The sequence below is a fragment of the Belonocnema kinseyi genome, chromosome 1, assembly GCF_010883055.1.
Source record: "Belonocnema kinseyi isolate 2016_QV_RU_SX_M_011 chromosome 1, B_treatae_v1, whole genome shotgun sequence".
Classification (NCBI taxonomy): Eukaryota; Metazoa; Arthropoda; class Insecta; order Hymenoptera; family Cynipidae; genus Belonocnema; species Belonocnema kinseyi.
In genome coordinates, this window is record NC_046657.1 from 85,215,711 (window position 1) to 85,232,485 (window position 16,775).

A 16,775-nucleotide genomic window follows, 5' to 3' on the forward strand; every position below is an offset into this window, starting at 1 on the left:
GAAGTAATCGAAGCTGTAAATGGGTATTTTGAGGAGCTTGACGAATCATTCTATAGAGATGGCATTACTAGACTAGAACACCGCTATGAGAAATGTATCAAAAAAAATCTTAAAAACGTTGTTTTTCTTGGTCAGGCCGGAAACTTATCAATCCACCCTCGTATATATAATTATAATTATCTTATATTGGTAAAATCTGAAATTAAATTCTTTCATTAACCGTGCATATTTTAAGTTATCGGTGATCTCTGAGTTTATATCCCTGCAATTTTAAAATAAAATGTATGTGTATTTTCATTATTTTACATCATTTAGTGAAACTTTTTATCTAATAAAGATAATTATTTTGTTCTACATGTATTTGAAGAAGTATTTATCATCGGAAGATATGAAAAAAGAAAATAATTATTTTCCTTACAAATATTTTCAGCATATTTACCATACTTATAAAGTAATATAAATGCTTACAAATTGAACTTTTTTCATTCCTCAACAAAATAACTGTATACTGATGATTTAAGATAATTTTGTGGCTAGTCGTCCAGCTTTAGAAATAATAAAAAATGACGGTTTAAATATAATTAATAAATATTAAAATTCTCATTGGACAAACTTGAAGCCTCGGGAGAGATAAATATTCTTTTTTTTTTGTATTTATAGAATAAGTTATGACGCTCTTTGTGTTTATTAACGTTTAAAACGAGTGAAAGTGAGTAAACAGAAGGTGTAATTGAAAACTATTTTTCTTCATCAATATTCATTGTTTCGTAGAGTTGATTTACAACAGAAATATTGTCTTTTTTTAGATCTGAAACAAATTTGTAAGAATTTATTATCCAAATGAAATATAAAAACGTCAGCCAATACTTTTTTTCAAATTTCACAATACAATTAATATAGAAGATATCATTTTTACGTAAGAAAAATTCCGCGGGTTAATTAAGGAAAATTTATTTATTTTCCTATTAAATCTTACAAACTCTAAATAATAGAATAATTTATTTTATTTCATGAATAAATGCATCAGAGGATTTAATTTAAACCACTACGTACGATATGGCCAAGGCGCAGCCACTTAGAAATTTGCTCTTTTTAATTAAGAAACTTTAAGAAATCGAAACAACTAATAAAAAAATTTAATAAATTTTTAGATATTACAAATGAAAACTACCAAATTTTGACACTACAATTAAAAAAGAGAATTTAATGCAACAAATATGGAATATAATTGACTATTCCAAAATAAATAAATAAATTACTACGCAAACATTATCAAAATTAAAAAATGGGACCACGATAGAGACGTTTACCAAGAAGCTATAAAAGTTGCAGAAACAGAAAACGCTCTTGGCTCTTAAACTTTAGATCGAGGGCACGAGTAATCATGCTCCCAAGTTATAATGTAATTACTGTGCTGAGGGCTAAATGGAAACAGGGTTAGCATGACATTACATGCACCGAAGTGTCTCTGCTTTGTCAAGTGGGACATGTGGTACCACAGTTGGCGACACACAGGCAATTAGTAAGTACAATGATTGCTCCGAATCTAGGCCCGAATCTAACCCACCGCCAATGGTAGACGACTTCTTAAGGGCCATCCTATCAGGATGTGAGGGATCTCGTCAATTAACGAATGGGGAAGGATGTGGATCATCGAGAGGCGGGTGAAGTCAATCAAAAAAGAATTAATATAAAATATTTGGTCTTATTAACCAACTTACAATTGTTTGATAGGACCTGCTGACCCAGTATCGATTTTCAATCTCGCCTTTTATCCCCGAGAGCAGTTTCAATAATTTTTTCAATAGTTTCGTGTTAAAACAGCTCCTAGCCCTGTATTACTAGCATCGGTTTGAAGTTGAAATGGACCTCTAAAATCAGGGCAGGCTAAAATTGGTGCTTTTGTTACTAAGTGTTTAATAGTTGCAAAGGTCTTTTCCTCTTTTTCAGTCCCTTTCCACTTTACTTCCTTATGGATTAGTTTTTTTAGTGGTTCTATTATTTCTGAAAATCTTCGAATAAATTTCCTATACCATGAAGCCATTCCTATTAATCTCTGAATTTGTATATTTTTGGCATCCGAAAATCGAAAACAGGTTTGATTTTTTCTTCATCTACCTGTGACCCTTTTTTGTTTACTTTAAAACCCAAATATTTTATTTCGGAACATCCAAATTCGAAAGTGTCCAAAACTATTGTTAAACCTGCGTTTTTATTTCTAGCTAAAAGTATTTCTAAATATTCTTAATGTTCTTCGAAATTTTTGGAAACTAAGATAATATCATCAAGGTAGCAAAATACGTGAGGTTCTGAATCTGGTGTTATTATTCTATCCATCGGGCGCTGGAATGTAGCAGGAGCATTTGGAAGTCTAAATGGCATCTTCTTGAACTGATGCATTCCTTTGTCTGGGACTATAAACTCAGTTATCGATTTAGATTCCTCGTCCAACGGTATTTGATGATATGCTGAACGAAGATCTATGTTTGACATATATTTTGCTGACCTTCAAGTATTCAATATTTCCGATATTAACGGAATTGCATATAAGTGTATTTTAGTTATTTTATTAACTTTCCTGAAGTCTAAAGAAAATCTGTGTTTCTATTAGGTTTTTTAATCACAAGTTTTGGATTCGACCAATCGCTATTAGTAGCTTCTATAATTTGTCTTGTAATGTAAGATCGCCTTGCTAGGTTTAGGGTATGGGGCACCATGCCCCTGTACATTCTGTGCCGGCTGGGGTGCTGACGGGATCGTGTCTAGTGCTTCACCTGTAAGTAGAGCTTCGGGAGGGTGTATGACGAAACGGGAGAAGATACTTCGCGCGTTAGCACATCTGTCTCTTGCTCCCGCATATTGTTTCTATTTCAAGTAATTCTGACGGTTTTTGGTTTCGTTGATTATTATCCGTCTTCAAATACTACCATTTTCGTTTTCCTGATCTATACCATACCAAAATCACGGCGAAAATGGCCTACTATCCCGCAGTTGCAGCACACAATTTGTTCTAGCGATTTTTAATTAAAATTTCGGTTTCCTAAATTTGGATCGAAAAATCCTGCCGACTTGAATTTATTTTACCTTTTTTAGTATCCCTACTATTTTTGTGATTTGAATTTTTATTCTGTCATTTATTTTATTTTTTGTATTCTAACTTAATGTTAGTTTTTTCCGCGTTATATAAACGCGCTGGTATTTGCGGGTTGTTATTATTTTTTAGGTTTATGTGTGTTTCCTAACAGCTGACTAATTGCATTATATAATTGACCAGCTAGATTCTGATTTCTTTATTTATTATTATTCGTAAATCTTAGATTCCCTTGGTACCTTTGATTAGTTGTCAAACCTTAATTATTATTTTGATATCTTGAATTTACAAACTTTGGATATTCATTTAGAAACCGTGGTGATTGGAATTGCTGTCTGTTTCTTGGTTTTGATATCACGATCTCAATTGTCTTTGTCGATTTTGATTATAATTTTGTTTGTGATCTCTATTCTGATTCTCATTTTTAATATTATTTGGACTTGTATCATTTCTTTGATCATTTTTGCTTTTATTGTTTTTATTATCATCTTTGTCTGAAATGCTTAATTGTTGACCTCTTATTTTAGATTTCGGCATTTAAAAAATATGTAGCACTATTTTCTGTGTTGTTTTTTTATTTTATTGGTCAGTTTGACATTATTTAAAAAGGTGTCTGAATTATTCCGAAAGGAAACAGAGTTGCTGGAATTTCTTACGAAACATGTAATATTTTCTCCTCTCTTTCTCTATCAGTGTTTCTGCTTCTATCTATTCCACCTTGCAAGTCTGTTTGAAATTGAGGCAAATTTGATTTTCTCGTAATCGATTTTCTTTCCGCCGGTTTCAGTAAGGAGTATTCGTCCCCTTGACCGCTGCTTCTATTATTTGTTATTTTTTTCTTGTACCTGTCAAAGGGTGTCTTTGCCCGTTAAATTCTAAATTTGTTTCTTCAAAATGAACCGTCTGTTAAACATTTCGCAACTTATTACTTTGATTGGATAAATTTTGCGTTGTATTTAAAATTCGGTTCATTTTATCATAAAAAGTTTTTATTTTTTCGGAAAGTTCTTTCATTTTTACTTTATCGCTTTTATTCTCCTTAAAATTAATTTATTCTTCTGCACCATTCTAAAATTCATTATTACTTTTTAAATCCGAATCCATTTCGAAAGTTTCATTATTGATTTTCTCGTTTTCTCTTTCTTGTCTTTCTATCTCTATTCGTAGCCTTTAGCGACCTAATGTTGCTTTCTCTGCTCGCCGGTTATCCCCAAGAGCAAGTTTCGTCGGACGTCGTTGAAATGAGGGGGGATTTGGCGGTTTCCTGTGAGGACGGAACTAGAGGATTACCCCGTTGTCCAAAGAGGTTGGAATCCAGTTCGGAGGCGCAACGTGTACCAACAGGGTTCGCTCAGATGAAGCACAAGACTGGGTTCTAGGTGCGCTGAGCTTCCACCTATTTCAAAATCAATCTCTTTCTGAACTCTAGGCAGACGATTTTGCAAAGAATTTTTTGTTATACGCATCTTTATGTGTAAGTATATTACCTATCCTGTACTACTTTATGTGACTTTTTCCACATTTATATAGTTCTACAGTGGGACCGAATCGCTAAAGGCTCGCCAAAAGTATAAAATGGGCCAGTTTATGTCACTCGGTGGTTTTTTGGGTCGCTGAATACGAATTCGATATAAAAAGTTTCGAAAACAAACTGGCGGATTCAATATGGTGGACGAGTACGCTAAATAAATTAGGGGTTATGTAATATTATTGTGGAATTGGAAAAATAATATAGGGTTTTCTAAAGGTAGCGTTTGTGACTATTCTTTATTTGAAAATTTCACGTCTGTTTTACATGACGACATTTCGGAATTGTTTCGTGAAGAGTGATAGAGGTGGATTACAAGGGGTTGTCGAATATTTTTAATGGGTTGAGAATAAAACATAGAGTCTTTTGAAAGTGACTTATGCGACTATTTTCAACTAAAAAATGTTATGGCTGTTTTACATGGGCACAGTTTGGAATTGTTTCTTTAAAAGTGATAGGGTGGAATTTGAGGGGTTGCTCAATATTTTTGATAGGTTTAGAACATACCCTGGGGTTTTAGGAATGTTAACCGGGGCTTCTGTTTTTAGTTTAGAAATGTTGTGGCTGTTTGACATGGAAACACTTTGGAATTTTTTCGTTAACTTGGATAAACCTGAATGCCGTAAAATTTACGACACGCGCTTGCTCATAGGAAATTACAGGGCGCACCCGCTGAAAGGTTAATGTAGGCATTCTCCTTTACTTATTTATAAGTAAGCAATACAAATTTTATGTTAAAACAGTTAATTTTTAAGAAATGGTTTACTTTTATATACAGAAAACACGTGAATGCAAATATGTTTTTAGCAGCTACGGCTTAATCATTCAGGCAGCACCAAGCGTAACTGCTTCTTCGTTTCGTAAATAATTAAAAAGTGCTTTTCTAGCGTAAAGATATGAAAACTAAATGTTTTTTAGGTAGAAAGCACTCTCTGTATATCAAAATTGAACAAAATATTAGTGTAATAGGTCAAAATAATTTTTCGTTCCCAGCTTAAAGTGGATTACTGTGCAGATATGCTTTTTTTACTTTGCGTGGCAGTGTAGATTCGTGCACTTTGGCTTTTCGTACCAGACCCCACAATAGAACTGGGGTTACCCCTGCGTAGTTCACACAGTTTACCATCCGCAAATTCCTGGCGCTCTTTTGGGGAAATTGGAATACTTTGCAAAGTCCAGCGGCTTAAAATTTCCCTCCATGCTAATTTCCCACGTATTCCAGCCAAGTTATATACTCCTTGAAAAATACGATCATGATCCAAAATTCCAATCATTTCACCATTGGACTTATATGATATTGTGAGAAGCTCCTCGTCTGGTTCTATGACGCGGAGACTTCCACGTGGGTTAGTTTTTATTTGAAACTGTTGAATCTTAGGAAAAGCTATTTTTTGACATTCAATGGCTGGTGTTTTTGCTCAGTAAGTCGAACGCCCTCAGAAAGATTTATTTGGACAAGTACACAATTTCTGAGAGAATAAGGGGACCTGCCAGCCTGAGAAGGAGAGAGAGTTCTGTCAGAAAGGAGTCTGACAGCAGAAGAACCACGAACAGGTGTACTGCCAGGTAAACTATGTCGAGGCTGCGAACATAATTCTGTAAGAGAAAATAGAAAATGACGAAATTTAATCATTAAAATGTTTTCTGCAAAATTAAAATACTCAGAATCATTTTAATTATTTGGGTTACAAATAAAGATATTATTTATTCTATCGTATTATCGTATCATATCACATCACATGATATCCAATCCTATCATATTCTATCACGGGAGTGATCACTTCATGCAAATGCAAGGAAACAAATGTGGCGTAAAAAGGATAGCAGAGCCTCTACGAACGACTGGATGAACTAATCGTTGACCGGGCTATTTGAATATAAATAATTTTACTTGATATTAGTAGTTTTGTTGTTATAAATTAATAATACCATTTGTGATTGATATTACACAAGGGGGTGTAATAACATCACAAAAAGATATTTTTAATGCATAACAACAATATTCGCAAATACCCCAGTTCATAACTGCTATTTCGTAAGAAATAACAAATCCTAATATTATTTATATCACAGTCTTAATTAGAGTGAGAAAAATAACAAACGTCTTAATTTAATTAAAAACAACTTTTATTACTCAAAATTTCTTTAAAAAATATTTTTGGTAGCCAGCCTCAAGGCGATGTTACGTAGAATGCAGAATTTTCTTATATTATGCACCGGATCATACAACATTTTTTTAACGAAGTTTTTCGACGTCCCGAAACCGAATTTTTGAGAGAAAGTCTAAAGTTACAATTACAACGCACTAAACAGTTTGCTCTAGGCTTTCCAATTTTGCAAACATATACCTCTCCGACGTTAATGTACTTCATTTCTTTGTTGAAATTGTGTCTTCTAATTATTCCTTTGTCATTTCAGCTGCGCAAAAGAAGATTCTTCTCTCCGAAACAAATCTTCTATAATAGTCTGCATCCTAAAGGAGATTAAACTTTGTTTATAGCTTAAATTTCTGGATGTTTATAAGGGCGAAGTGAAAATGATTAAATTAGTCGAATAGTTTGAGCTGAACCAAAAATATTTTTGGTTGGGCATTCGAAAAAGTGAAATTTTTTTTTATCAAATCAGTTAATATCTTCTGTTCCTTTTTTTGATTTGAAATTTTAAATTTTTGATAATTCCAAAAAATTTTCCTATTGCTTCAAAAATTACGGAAATTTTTTTGAGGTCCAATTTTTGCTAATGAATAATAATAAAAAATTATAAATATAAAAGTTGAATATGTCGAACTTGAAATTTCTGTATCTTTAATTGAAGAAACACACTGTAATTTAGTTTTGTTGAAAAAAAATTTTTAGTGTGTTTCGAGGGTTAGAAAATGATCTATTTAACGTTTTTATTAGTGATTTTGAGAACTTTCTTAGACCAAGCTTTCAGACGCAAAGAATTATGGTGATATTACGGCAAAACGATATTTTCGTAGCAATAACCTGTTGGAATCATTTTATACGCATACCCCATCCCCTATGGTGGGAGGGGGTTTAATTCAAGGGCAAAATTTGTCAATGGTATCCATTTTTTTCAGCGAATAGCTAGTAAAAAATTCAGGAAAGAATTTTTTAGATTTATTAGAGGACATATTTATTATTGCATATATGGGCATAACAAATCGCCCCCCCCCCCAATACATCTAAAAAATTCTAACCTGAACTCTTCTCTAGCTATTTTTTGAAAAGCCGGGATGCTATTGACAAATTTCTCCTATGTATTAACAACTCCCTCATAGGGGTGGGGGGTTGCCTTTAAAATGATTCCATCAGCTGGTTACTACAAAAATATTCTTTTACTGTAATAGAACCATCATTTTTTGCGCCTAGCAGCTTGGTCTAAGCAAGTTGTCAAAATCGCTAAAAAGAAACGTAAAATTGACCATTCTTGACGACTGCAAACATCACTAAAATTTTTTGTTCGAAAAAAAACTAAATTACTGTATGTTTGTTTCATTGAAACTGAAGAAATTTCAGGTTGGACATATTCCACTTTTTCAAAAATTTGTACATAGGACTCATTTTTTGGCCATTTTCAAAAAATTCCTAATCAAGCCAAAAAAATTATTTATTTATAATTTTTTATTATTATTGACAAGTAAAAACCGTTCACCAATAAAATTTGCCATAATTTTCTAAGCAATAGGGGAATTTTGTGAAATTTTCAAAAATTTTAATTTTCAAATCAAAAAAGGGAACAGAAGATATTAACCGATTAATTTTTTGTTTACTTTTTGCGGATGCAAACCCACGAATTTTTTTCGTACGGCTCGATTGGACTAATTTCATCATTATCACTCCGCCCTATAATGTTTATGTTCATTGCTTAACACAATGCTTTTAGGTTTTAAGCATTTTATATTGTTTGTATTTGATTAATTCCATTCCAAATTATGCAGATAGATCCGGGTCAGAGTGTGAAAATAAATTCGACTTTAAATATATTATTCTACAATTAAAACAAAGGCATACGTATTTCATAGTTTAGCCGACAAAATTTGTCTCGGGAATGTTGAGCTATTGAAGTTAATCTTTATTTCTGTAAATGATGGAGGAGTCCCTGATCTATTGAATGATCCAAAGAAATTGGTTTGTTTTTAGTAAACGACAAAATAGCGTATATTTTTGTTAAAATATTGAAAATTGATTTCCTCAAAAGGGCATATTACTGACAATGTGCACTACATTTTTCATAAATTTAATAATTAATTTAATTCATTTAATTTAGCTTAATTAATTATATTAATTAAATTAATCGAATTAATTAAATTAATTTAATTTTATAATTTCAGCAAGCAAAAATGTTTTTGTCGAAAAATAAATATTTTAATTTTTGCCTAAAGTACTAAGAATAAGGGTAAATGTGAAAGGTACAAAGTTTCTTAGATTTTTCATTCTCACACTTTTTAAGTTTGCTTTCCATTTATTTAAATATTTCCGAATTTTTGTGAATGAATAATAATTGTAAAATAGGTTATGACTACTGAGTAAATTTGATCCAAAAATATTTGTAGGTGTTTTAAAAAATATTTTTCTTCATTATTTATGAAGAAAAATTTTTAGCTGTCCCAGCTAGGTGTTTAACTCGATTTCGTCGTATAAGAAAATATAGATGTGTTAAAATCAATTGGAAAGAAATTACCTCACCTGTTCAGACTATCGAAATTCTGGGAGACATTTTTGACATCTGTGATTTCCTTAAATTTGCAGCACAATATCGACTGTATCAAAGCCAAATTCTAAGTATTTTCTGCATCAATGTTGTTCAAATGTAGATTGTCGAATATGCTAAAATGTTGAAAGTAGAAAATTTAGTATCAATAGTTTATTAAACAACTTTTCATAAATTTGTAAAGTTTAAAACGGTGGGGCTAGAAAGCTACAGATTCTTTAGTCTCTACTAACTGTTTTTAGATAAAGACAAATTAAGATGCATTTTCAAAAAATGGCCATTTATACAATCACATTTAAACAACTAAAATTATGTACTTACCTATTTTTATCAGCAAATACTGTGTTGAAGTATTTTTTGTTTTTACAAACAGGCTGGCTTGTATTTGTTTTAAAAAACGCCAGTTTGTCTTGAAAGTACAAGCATCCTAACGGGTTTCACATTCATTAAACCTTTAGACTTTATACAATTAAAATCCCTAGAATATGCCCTAGATTTGCCTGGCTCGTCGTCTGCTGTCTTTTACCGGAAGTTCCTATGCTAGCTTCATCCCCGTGTATTCTATTCTTTACTGACCAAAACTTTGTTATCCGATCCTTTTTAATTATCTATAAATCTTGACTACCCCATTTAAGATTCTACTCTATACGTTTTAAGCATAATATGATGAACATGTATACCTGATGTAACGGAAATATCCACAGTATAAGTGATTTCGTTGTTGCGGACCAAAGACTAAGAGAGCTGGTCCAAGATACAAGGGTCATGAGAAGTTCTTAATACAATACTGATAATTATCGTCTGGTCTCCAAAATTAATTCAGGTCTGGGATGGAGAAAAAAGAGAACCAAGATAACGAAACAAACGCCAATAAAAATTGAGAACTCACAGAAACCGTTTACGCGATATCATTGTCAAAAGTGTGGTGCAGTCCAACTCCGATAACTTGCCATCCGATAAGTGTACACTCTCCTTAAAACTTCATCACACGTACGACACGTACACTTATTGGAGTTCTCCTGTTACGTGTGCTATTGTGCTCGTGATTTGCGCCCGCCATTTACGCATGCGCACCTAATATCGTGCGCCGATAGGGGGCCCCGACTTTTCCTAAGATTGGATACTTAGTATCTATGCGAAGTTTGGTCGAGCTTCGATTTTTTTCCTAGAAATTACGAGCGTGTATACCTAGAAGGGCCGGCGGGTCCAAATGGGACCCTCATTGGTTTTAACCTGAATCAAGCCGGATTTTCTGTTTGTGACCGCTACACTGCAAGTTTATTTAAGGTATATGATTATAGGCATCATATCGGTTCCCATGACAGAGTTCATAAAGCTGCAAATAAGCGGAAGTAGGCAACCCGCACTGCAAACCGAAGCCAAAATCTCCCAGCGTGATTGACCGAATAGCGTGGGCGCAGCGACTTAGCCTGCTGTGCGTGGAGAAATCACGTAACACCATAAGACATCCTTAAGTAACACGACCTACACAAAGAGAAACATTAAATCGCTTAAAACTGTGAAAATGTGGCTGGGGTCTAATTTGGACCCTCCGGCCCTTCTAAGTATGCGATTTTTCCGACACTTCTAATGTTGAACGACTAGTCAGGAAAAGAACAGATAATATGAATAAAAATAAGTAAAATTGATAAAAATATGAAGGGAAATGAAACCACAGACTTTTCCAGCATGAGAAATAGCAAAGGTGAAATTCTATATTATCCAGGCGGGTTACTAGACGCCTTCAGAGATTCTTTTAGGGAATTATTAGGGGATAATGCTATATGGCACCACAACTGCGATGTAAAACACGATGTGCTAGAAAACTCCATGGAGAATCTCTCAGTCACTAAGGTTAGGGGTATAATTAAGAAATTAAAAGACCGTAAGGCTAATGATGTGACAGTATTATAGCTCAACTGCTTAAATACGGTGGCGTATACGTACCTCATAGATTGTGCGAATTGATAAATTTATGTATCGAGATAGGAACATACTCATCGCGCTTGCTTGTAGTACTTCGCGCTCGATGATTTATTTATCTCGCGGTTGGCCTTATCAAATACATTTTCATCACATATCACCAGCTTCGGACTCGATTATGTCCAAAATGTAAACTTTTCTACATCATGTTAAACACTTTAATATCTAATGCATATTACATTTATTTATATACCACGGCCTGGGATTGCTAATTTAGATATTGCAAACTAAATTACAAATTTTATTTATCAGGATGACTTTAATAATTTTTTCCTTTTGCATTGTATTTCACACTCAGCTGCCCTAAAAAATGTATGATTTCTATACATTTATATTTTTACAATTTATGAAAACGTTTGGTATCGAAAAAGACGTATTTTCATTGTCTTGTTTGTATAATTAAAAAAAACATTCAAAAACATTTTTGTAGCAATTTTAACTTTTTAATTTATTGTATCTTGCCTGATTTCGTTGGAAAGTTGTATTATTGTATTGATGCAAAATCCTATTAAACAAAACAAGAATCCAACGACCAAATTTGGACCACAACGAATAAACGAAAACCAAAAATCCTATTGTAATCAACGTTTCAGTACTCGTACAGTATCTTTATCAAGGCAAGAAAAATTTAAGTAGTAGAAATTGACAGCACTCACGAACAGGTGCTCTCCCTTTGATACCTGAGAATCGAAAAAAACTTTGAATTTTCATGGATCTGGCCAAAATCATACAAATCTCAGACATTCCATATGAATGATGAGAATGTGAAAATTTAAAAACAAAATGTCTTCAGAGTAACAAAGCAGCATACTGATTCTCTAAGTAAAAACGGAACAAATTTCAGAAAAATTAAAAAAATTGTTTAATTTTAAAGATATATGCGTAGCATAGTTCAGCAAAGAATGCAAATGATCAACAATGTAAAAAAAGTTTTCTAAATTATTTCTAATGCCTGACAGTGTTTTTTGAACTTTTATATGAAAAAGTATCAGAGAATTATTTAATTTAAATTAACTTCTAGCGGGGAAGTTATTCCGCACCTTAAAAGGAAGCTTTATAAAAATGTGAAGATACAATACTGCTGTCCAACGGAAAAACCTAGTAAGTGATTTTTGCCATAGAGGTTATTTTCTTACGTGCGTGTATCGAAATATAGTCTCTATGGCAAATGTCACTTACTAGGTTTTTCTGTTGGACAGCAGAATAGGGGCCGTACTTAACCCTTATGTTGCCACACAAAAAAACTCACAGCGTCTGTCACCCGGGTACCTGGGTACCGCGCCAACGAAATTGTTGTTAAAAGTCCATTGTTACTTAAAGTAACTATGTGTATTCATTCAATATTTAATTATTCATATTCTAGAAGGTATTTCTGCTTGAATATAATAGTTTAATAATGTGCAGTGACCTTGGTAGTACTAAAACAGATATAAAACGTGCGCAGCTACATCGCAAATTTCTTGTTTCCGAGGAGGCTCGGTATTACGTCTAAGAATTCAAGAAAATTCAATTTAAAATATATATATTTTGTTATTATTTATAAAATTATCCATATTTAATTCATACAATATCATAACAAACTTTATTTTTATGATACACTCTATGAAAATCATGCTTTTTCTGGCGGGGTACCCGGGTGGCTCCACCGTGCTTTTTTTTAATGGCAAGATATTTCAAGCTAAAAACTTTCTAAAAATATGTGCAATGCAAATTTCGATAGAGAATCAGTTAAATCATGCTGATTCGAGAAGCATTCGACCCGTCTTTATTCGAAAAAAAGTTATTTAACAAAATGTATGCCGATGGGTACCCGGGTGGCAACACAAGGGTTAAGTTACGTAACGGATTATAATCACTCAACAGGACCCCCCTCTTCACGCCCATATAATGAATAGTAAGAAAATATTTACCCCCCCCCCCCCACCCATACTGTACGTAATTTATGGTTTCCAGGAATAATAAGATATATGATTTAAAACTAATCGAAATTTTCTGTATATAATATAAAACATGCTTTGCAGGGTAAAAACATCAGTTTCAAATTTCCCGTATTTTTTCTCGACCATTTTCCACTAACATCCAAATACCAGCATTTTAATCTTCTAATCTTTTTAACATAGGATCCTACTTAAACGGAATAAAAAAATATTCCAGATACAGAATAAATTTTTTTAAATTTAATATTTATTTTTAAAAAAACTTTGACAAGATAAATTTTTAACAAAATACTCAGATTTTTAACACAAAAGTGTGATTGATATTTAAACCAAAAGGTTTGAAATTTCATGAAAAAAATTAATTGTAAAACCAAAAACGCGAATTTTCTACCAATGAAAGTTTTTCAAACATGAAAGAAAAAATAATTACACAAATTGTTAAATCATCAGCCCAAAAAATAAATTTTCTCTACAGAAACTGAATTTTCATTTAAAAAATGTGAATTTCAAGCAACAAAATTAATTTTTAACAAAGAAGTTAAATAGTCAACCAAAAAGACAAACCTTTATTTAAATAAACAAATTATCATGAATCATTTTGCATTTTACATTTTTATCCAGAAATATAAAATTTTGACTGAAAAAGATGAATTTGTAAATCAAAAAGACAAATCCTTAAAAAATTGATTTTTCATCAAAAAAAGATTTGATTTTGACTTTTCAACACCAAAACATAAGTTTTCAACAAAAATGGAATTTTCTACAAAATAGTTAAATTTTCAACCAAGAAGGATGACTTTTCAATAAGACTGTTGAATTTCCACCCAAAAAACGTGCATTTCTATTCAAGAGAGACGCAATTTCTACTAAAATAGATCAGCTAAAATGATCATTTTGAAGTCAAACAATGCAAGATACGAAAAAATACAAAATAACAAAAATTATGCACCGAAAACGCATCGAGAATTTTGTTATTAATCACTTTTTTATAGGATAAGTAGTTTTTGTTTTATTCGTCAATAAACAAAGTAATAAGTAAACAAATTTATTTATTGGACGAACGACACAAGCTAAGAGGTAAGTTACACCAGCCCCCCCCCACTTTTTATTTTTGAGTTTTCTAGAGCCCACTGAATTGCGCCCCCAATGCGCTCAAATGCTCTGCCGGTTAAAATTTTTGCGCCAAAAAACTATAGGAGTTATGTCAGGTGTTACGCGGGGGGGGTCAGCGTAATGATATACCCCCCATTTAAAAAATTAAATTTTAAATTACATGATCTTGAACATCTTCAAATTTGCTCATATGCGCCATAGAGAAAAAATTTCGCGCCACATTGATAACCGAGTTATTAGCGATCGAAATGGGGGGGGGGGGCTGGCGTCATTTTCTAAACTAATAACATTTTTCTAAATTCATCATACCTATCTTTCATAACTTCCAATGCGCTCAAATGCGCCACTTTCAAAACTAACAAAAACAATAATTAAACCCCCAATTAAGACTTGCTACCGATAAACTACCCGATGATATGTCCACATAACCTAAATTGCAATATAAAAATTTATAATGATATCTCTTCAGACAGAATTTCAAAGGTACTCATATGCGCCACTTTTAAAATTGACCAAAAACCATAAATACCCCCCTCATTTTCAATTGTTATCGATCCACCACCCGATCATATCACCAAATAACTTTAATTGGAAAATAATAATGTTTAATGATCTCTTTGTATAGGATTTCATATGCGTTCATATGCGCGACCTTCAAAATTAATAAAAAAAAAAATTAATCGACCCCCACACAACCACTTATTACGATCCACCACCCGATGATATCTCCAAATAAATAAAATTTCAGTATACCAATTTATCATCCCCCTCATTACCACTTTCTACGATCCACTATCCGATATCTCTAAATAAATTAAATTGCAGTATAAAAATATAAAATTGTCTCATCGAATAGTATTTCAAATGCGCTCATATGGGCCACTTTCAAAATTGACAAAAAACCATAATCATCCCCCTCATTACTTCCTGTTACGATTCACTATGGGATATCTCCAAATAAATTAAATTGCTGTATTAAAATATAAAAATGTCTCTTCGGATAGTATTTCAAATGCGTTCATATGCGCCACTCTCAAAATTGACAAAAAACCATAATCAAACTCCTCTTTTTCAATTTTTATCGATCCACCACACGATGATATCTCCAAATAACTTTAATTGCAAAATAAAAATTTATAATAATCTCTTCGTCTTGGATTTCAAATGCGCTCATATGACCCGAAAATTTAAGGGATAGAGGATTTTCATTTGAGGAGTGTTCACAATGTATTAAATATGTTGGACACTACCAGATTCCCAACTCCTGTAATAACCACGCTAGATTCACTCGCGCATCAACTTCATGCTTTTTGGGAATCTCCTATTTTCTCAATTTGGTTAACAGCGTGGGGTAGATAGATGATACGTTGTAATACTGAGGTTGATTAAAGTTTTTTCTTCAAATTTTGAAGTGGCACATACAAGCGCATTTGTATTCTCATCCGAAGAGATCATTCTAAATTTTTATAATGCAATTTAATTTATTTCGAGATATCATCGGATAGTGACTCGTAGCAAATGGTAATGAGAGGGTTGATTATGGTTTTTTGTCAATTTTGAAAGTGGCGCATATGAGCGCATTTGAAATACTATCCGAAGAGACAATTTTATATTTTTATACTGCAATTTAATTTATTTTGAGATATCGGATAGTGGATCGTAGCAAGTGGTAATGAGGGGGATGATTATGGTTTTTTATCAATTTTGAAAGTAGCGCATATGAGCGCATTTTAAATTCCATACGAAGAGACAATAATAAATTCGTGTACTGCAATTTTATTTATTTGGAGACATCATCGAAAAGTGGATCGTAGTAAGTGGATGTGTGGGGGTTGATTATGGTTTTTTTTTTGTTAATTTTGAAGGTATCGCATATGAGCGCATATGAAATCCTATGCAAAGAGATCATTAAACATTATTATTTTCCAATTAAAGTTATTTGGTGATATCATCGGGTGGTGTATCGATAACAATTGAAAATGAGGGGGTTGTTTATGGTTTTTTGTCATTTTTGAAGGGGCGCATATGAGTACCTTTGAAATTCTGTCTGAAGAGATCATTATAAATTTTTATATTGCAATTTAGGTTATGTGGAGATATCATCGGGCAGTTTATCGATAGCAAGTGTTAATTGGGGTTCTGATTATTTTTTTAGTTAGTTTCGAGAGTGGCACATATGAGCGCATTTGAAACCCCATAGGAAACTCCCTTCATCAATGCGGATTGCAAACTTTTTATTTTGTTGATCATCACTTCGTAAAATTTTGTTACCTCTATATCTTGGTCAATTTTCAAAATTTTCAACAACAAAATTATAGCGTATATGAGCGCATTTCAAGTTGAAAGAATCCATGCCTTCAACTTTATATTGCAAATCACTGTTGAGGATTTAACACCTGCGTTACAC

The 16,775-nt window shown here is 32.6% G+C and overlaps 1 long non-coding RNA gene across 1 annotated transcript; it reads right to left on the reverse strand.

Annotated features, from left to right (window-relative positions):
- Nucleotides 1-6,795: 6,795 nt before the first annotated feature.
- LOC117171938 lies at nt 6,796-10,240 on the reverse strand. The gene is made up of 3 exons (XR_004466939.1): nt 10,016-10,240; nt 9,311-9,451; nt 6,796-7,092 (listed from the first exon to the last, which is right to left on the reverse strand). It is a non-coding gene; the product is annotated as an uncharacterized LOC117171938 (long non-coding RNA).
- Between the last annotated feature and the right edge of the window lie 6,535 nt (nt 10,241-16,775).